A 6,495-nucleotide genomic window follows, 5' to 3' on the forward strand; every position below is an offset into this window, starting at 1 on the left:
ATTTTATGCTTAAAATAAGCCAAAAAAAATAATTGGACCCGTTTGACTTAGCTTATCTAAAGCATCTTATAAGCTGAAAACAACTTATAAGTTGTTGTTTTTTAAGCCCATCCAAACAGGCTCTGTAAGAGCTTTGGTTCATTATGGCGTGCTTATAATTACTTGATTAGTACTAATTTATAACCTCACTCTACTTTAATTTATTTTTTAATATAACAGACCACCATTATGGTGCTCAAGGTTGATTTTTAATGTTCCAGCTACCACAAGAAGGTTAAAAAAATTGTCTGTAAATTCCCTCGTAAGTACACGATCAAGAATTCTATTATTATGGAGAAGAATTAATTTGATTTTTTTTCGTTTTTTGTGATATAAATTTTTTTTTTTGGCAAGAGAAATTAGAGACCAGGCATATGATGAGAAGACCAATACAGACACAATTACTGTGGTATGTTACAATCCTGAGAAAATTCGTGACAAATTATGTAGTAAAGGATGTGGAGTGATTAAGAGCATTGAAATCAAAGACCCTCCAAAGCCCAAAGAAGTTCCTAAACCTCCACCACTGCCAACACCAGAGCCCGTAATGTTAGTGCTAATGCCAATTCAAGAGTACCCACCACCGCCACCATGATATTGTTGTGGATGATACGCCCAAATTACACCCTTTTTATCAGGAGTAAGTGGTCGTTGTCAAATATAGAACCCAACAAGGTTGGGGTCGAATCCCACAGAGAATACAGTGAAGAAATAGACTTATCAAGTGTAACGCTCGACTATTAGTCTAAATTTCGAGGACGAGGGGATATAATGATATCGGGTTTAATGATTGGTTACTGACAATTAAATGGTATTGTAATGAGATATAAACTATTAGAGAGAGGGACTAAGGTTGCAGTTCCAATGGAAAACAATGCGAGTGGGTATCAATTTAACCTCTTCGAATGTTGCGATGCGATTAACGATGGATTGCTTAAGTTTATTAAAAGTCCTTCGACCAAATTAATAAATATCATTACTAAGCTTTCTCAAGCCTTAGAATGTGAACCATGTACACATCCAATACGCTACAAGTTAGCCATCCTATCTCTAGCTCAGGCTATTAGATGGGTGTATTGACCCAGACCCTAGCTATCTAACCCTTTTCCTAACTTCCACTTTCTTTCTCAAGCAAGGTGAAAGTGATTAGGCGCAAATGATGTTTGCAACCATCAAGAGATGTTAAGGTACGAAGAGTAGATAGAATGCATCATCAATATACAAATGAGGTGTAAATATGAAACCCAATCACATTACTAACACATTTGGTCCCACAACCCTAGCTAGTGAGATTAGCTAGACATTTGCATTAAATGAGAAACAAAGATAGATAATGTAGTCATAATGCTTACAAAGCTTGTTGGGAAAACAACTCCAAATAAAGTGCAAGATTCTCCTTCAAAGCCTCAACAACCAGACATAAATGTTTCCTCCACAAAAAAGACAATATCAAGTGCAGAGAATGTCCTTGTCAGAACCCTAGTTAGGTATTTATATCTCCCATAAACGTGCACAAAGTTTAGACAAAAGTACCCCTGCAGATGCAACATGCGTCTCGCATAGTGTGCTGCAAGACAGACATGCGAGACGCATGTCGTGCTCCGCCGCCGCACATTGTGCTTTTGCCTTCAAGCTTTCCAGAGTTCTGGCACAATTTGCGTGAGCACTGTTGTGCCGCATGTTGGCCTCGCAAGTTGCGCAACTTTTCATCCCTCTTCCTCAGTATTCTGTCACATTTTGCGGTGTGATTGTGGAACCGCAGGCATGACATGCGATTCGCATGTTGTGCAGTGTGTTCTTGTCCTATTTTGCTTCATTTTGTTCCGTTATGCTTTCCAACTATCTTTTCCTACAAAATGACATAAACACACGAAAAGTAACACCAAAAGTGCTTGAAGATTTACAAAAGCTTAAGAGATTGGCATCGAATATCCAGTAATTTCACGGCACATCAGTGGACAATGCTACGAAGACTATATGGGGGGGGGGGGGGCATGTTATCATTCGTACGGAAGACCGGTCCCTCCGCCCCCGTGTTGCGATAAGTATGGATATAGCTATGGGCCTGGGCCTAAGTCGTACGGCTACGGAAGGGGCTGTTGTGTGAGCAGATGTGATGGGTACTTCAATGAAGAAAATGTCACAGGATGCTCAATTATGTAAGGTGGCCCAATGGGAGCTTCATTATTATAGGTCATTATCTGGGCTTATCAATGCATATTTTGATTGGGCTGCTCTTAATGTGGTTTGTCTTTTTCTTCATAGATGAAAATCAATGTATAATAGATTTTTTAAAAAAAAATATAGAATTAAGTTAGAAAATAATTCATAGTGGTAGTCTAATATGCTAAGAAAACTATCCCAAGAAACAATTGTCCCAAGTTTAAAAAATGTCCAATAATTTTGAATTTAACTATCAAGTCTGCTGAAATACGATCATTCTTCATTATTTAAGCTTGCACTAATTTCTTTTTTCTGTAGATGTATACAATCTCACACGCATGTTTAACAATAATATATATATGATTTTAAAATATTTCTACAAAATTGACATCAGATGCACACACAGCGAACGAGATGCACATGCGGCGCATGCCCCTCCGCCGCACGCAGAAGCTAATTTTATTAAATATGCTTGAGACCTCTTATTTAATTTTGACTTTAGGCCACTAATTCTATTGAACCGCTCCTAAAAATATTAGTATATAATATACAGATGAATTTAAGGACAGATTGGTTGCGGGTTTATATGAATTCATTATTTTTTGTCCAGATCTTGTATATCTATAAATATGTACAATTATTTTTATATCATCCATACCATTGATGTACCAGTTTTGTCTAGTGGCGGAGCTTGGATTTTTTTTGGGGAGTTCAAAAACATAAAAGAGTAAGAAAGGAGGAAACCAAAGGGGTTCAACATCTACTATTTATACATAAAAAATAATTTTAACCTTATGTATACATGATAATTTTTTGCCGAAGGGGGTTCGGGTGAACACCCTAACCACCACTTGGCTCCGCCCCTGGTTTTGTCGATCACTTTCAAGTTTCATCTCACGTCCTTCTCTTTTCTTCACTTAATTAAATTCTCTTCTATTGTCACGCTGACGTACCAAATGGGGCAATGAAGGTCAACCCAAAAAAAAAAAAAAGGGAAACAAGGAGTTAATTTGTGTTGTTATCATGTATGTTACATTGTTATTAATTAAGTTGTCGATAATAATTCTTTTTTCTTCCTTTTTTTTTTTTTTTGAGAAGAGAGTATAATTTTGATCTTTTATTGTAATATTAAGCCTAATCTTCAATTTTGATCTCATGCTTGTAGTAGATCTGTACATAGCAACAATTAATAGATTGTATCATAATCATAATTTCTAAGTTCTAAAAGAGTAGGAACGTTCATGAATTGGATACAGCTGGAAGTGGAAAGTTTTTGGAAGAAACTCCTTGTAGTCTTGTGAAAGAAAATGACACAACAGTTTTAACGCTTTAGTTTTTTGTTTCAACTCCTAGACATCACAGTAATGTATATATTGGATTTACTGATAGATTGCTACTCCCTCCGGATAAAAAAAAATCCACTTAGTCATTTGCACACCTCTTAAAAAAATACTAACTCCAAAACAAAAATAGGTAATTTGATTAAATCACCCCTAATTAAATAAACATTGGGATTTGATCATATAACACTTAGCAAATCTAGAAAAACAAGGTTAATTCTTTCTTGATTTGATAAGTTGATAGTTTTTTTTACCCAAGAAAAAAAGGCTAAGTGGACACTTTTTTTTATCTGGAGGGAGTATTACTCTCCGTCTCAAATTAGTTGTCATGTTTCGATTCTCAAAAGTTAATTATACTTATTTTTGAAGTAGATCAACAACATATCCAGTGTAGTCCCACAAAGTGGAGTCTAAGGAGGATCGAGTGTACGTAGACCTAAACCCTATATTGAGAGATAGAGAGGTTACATCTGATAAACTCTCGGCTCAGAATAAAGCAATAATAAAGCAGGTCAAAACTTGATTAGATCAATTCAATATTTTATAATTAAAATTTAGACATTAAAAAATTATATAAAAAGTACTATAAGTTGTAACGTTTCTCATGTCATGTTCGTGAAAAAAATTAAATTTAAAATGTTGGTCAATTTAACTCTCAAACAGTGAAACATGACCACTAATTTTGAATGAGAGAGTAGTAGAATTGTAGCTAGAAATTATACTTGCATTATCTCCACATTAATTGGACATAATGTCAACATGCAGTTAGCAGTATTTTTGTTTCAGTTTAGTGCGGCAGATTTCAAGATTTAAAGTTTATAAATTTTATATAATAATAAATAGGCTTCAAATCAAATATTTATAAATATTTAATAGAACTTTAATACATACGGACAATTTAGGCGAAAGCTACTGAATTCTTATTTGGATCTGCCACTATTTCAATAGTATACCCATATATTTTTATTAAATATGATGAAGTGGTCCAGAATATATGGTAATTGCTGCCTCCAGACATGTGTTTCAAGGAAATGGAAAGGGAACTCATTAGCAATTCCTCAAAATTTCAATATCTTCTACTACCATAATCTAGAATGATAATGAGCGATAAAAGATTAAGAAAGAACCCTTTTCTTTAAAAGTTTGGGTCTTCCAATGGGAACTAAAATGGAGATGGGGTGAAGATATTATGAGGTTTCAAGGTCAAATCTTAATAAAAATAAAAAGTAGCAAATGATGTTTTTTTATACGCTCGAATCCTGGTGAACAGAATTACATCATACTTAGATAAGTGATAGATAACATATATCTGATGGAATTAATCGAAGTACATACGGAATGAACCAAACACTATCGTCATAAAACAACAATAGAAGGAGCTTTCCAAAACAAGAACGTAAGTTTTTCTAATTTGAAAGGGAGGCAGCATTAAAGATGATTCCTATTTCCTCTTTAATTAAGGATTTTGGAAAATTTAGTCCTAAAATTGATGTCTATTAACTTATATACTAGAATGTAATGTAAGAGCGTAATGGTTGTAATTTCACTTTACAACTAATTAAATGGTTTCAATTTCACCGATCGACCTTCTTCTCTTTTTGCTTCACTTTCACTTTGTTCATGAGCTCACTCCTCTCCCACGCAAGAATTTAAAAGAATACGTTGGTACATTGCAAAATACTACTTACTAATTAAGTACACTACCTAAAATCGTTCATAAACTATATTGCTTGAATGGAGCAAAAATTTCGTTTGACTAACAATATCTTTCCAAACTATCAAATATTCTTCAAGTTTGTGACCGTTACTCGTCAGAAATCTGTATATTTGTTTGCTTTCTCCAAATATGAATAATAATCGTCTTGTTGACTTCCAACAAATATTTATAATCTTCAATAATAGCCGTAAAAGAATAAAATTATATGTCATGCGTACATGCCCACTCGACTAACTTTGGGACAATCTTATGGAACAAGGAGGGCATCTTTTTAAAATTCTTTCCCTGGCCTCAAAGCTGAGACACATTTTTTTTGGAGCTAATGTGGAGTTGTGGGGACATGTTCCAAAGGAAAGAGACACATCTCTGAAACTTAGAGAAATTTTGATAAAATCCTGTCCAATGAAAGAATAAAGGACATATTATATATCTTTAATTTCTCAAGGTTTCAAGTAGATTGATTTTATAGCTTTTTATAAATTTATTTTTAATTTTACGTTTTTTTTTGGTTAAAAGATTTTTAACATATAAAGTATTTGGAAATAATACTTAATAAAATTTTACATGGTTCTTTTCTTCTATTCAAATTATAACTAGTTATGTTTGTCCACTTGCTCTTTACTAAGGAACCTTTGAAAATGATAGAAGACAAACACAGCAGATGCACTTGGGTAGAGATATGTGCTGTCTACTTGTTAAACTTGGAAATAGCGGACCACACGCCCAATTTAAGATTTAGAGCCTGTTTAGATGGGCTTAAAAAAAAATAGCTTATAAGCTGGAAACAGTTTATAAGCCAAAAAATAAAAAGTTGGGGTAGTCCAACTTATTTTTTTTGGCTTATAAGCTATTTTCAGCTTATAAGATGCTTTAGATAAGTTAAGTCAAACGGGCCCAATTAATTTTTTGGACTTATTTTAAGCACAAAATGACTTTAAACTGGTCGATCAAACACTCAAAAAAGCTGAAAACAGCTTATAGGCAGCTTATAAGCCAACCCAAACGGGCTCTTAAAATGCCAAACTTTGTCGAGTTAAGATGACAAAAAAAAAATGAAATTTGGATATAATTCGACTCCGAAAGTTAGATTAAAAGGTGAATATTGTTTAAAGTCTTGATGGGAGACTCAACACTTCTGCACGCCCAAGACTAGACACATAAAGTGTAGAGAATATAAGGGGGCTCAACATCGGATAACTCATGAATTGGCTGACGATGAGACCACGATAAGAAAAA

General features: G+C 34.1%; 1 pseudogene; it reads left to right on the forward strand.

The window, feature by feature from the left end:
- Window positions 1-228: 228 nt before the first annotated feature.
- LOC132615177 (uncharacterized) lies at window positions 229-2,305 on the forward strand (annotated as a pseudogene).
- Window positions 2,306-6,495: the final 4,190 nt, after the last annotated feature.

This window comes from Lycium barbarum, chromosome 10, assembly GCF_019175385.1.
Source record: "Lycium barbarum isolate Lr01 chromosome 10, ASM1917538v2, whole genome shotgun sequence".
Classification (NCBI taxonomy): domain Eukaryota; kingdom Viridiplantae; phylum Streptophyta; class Magnoliopsida; order Solanales; family Solanaceae; genus Lycium; species Lycium barbarum.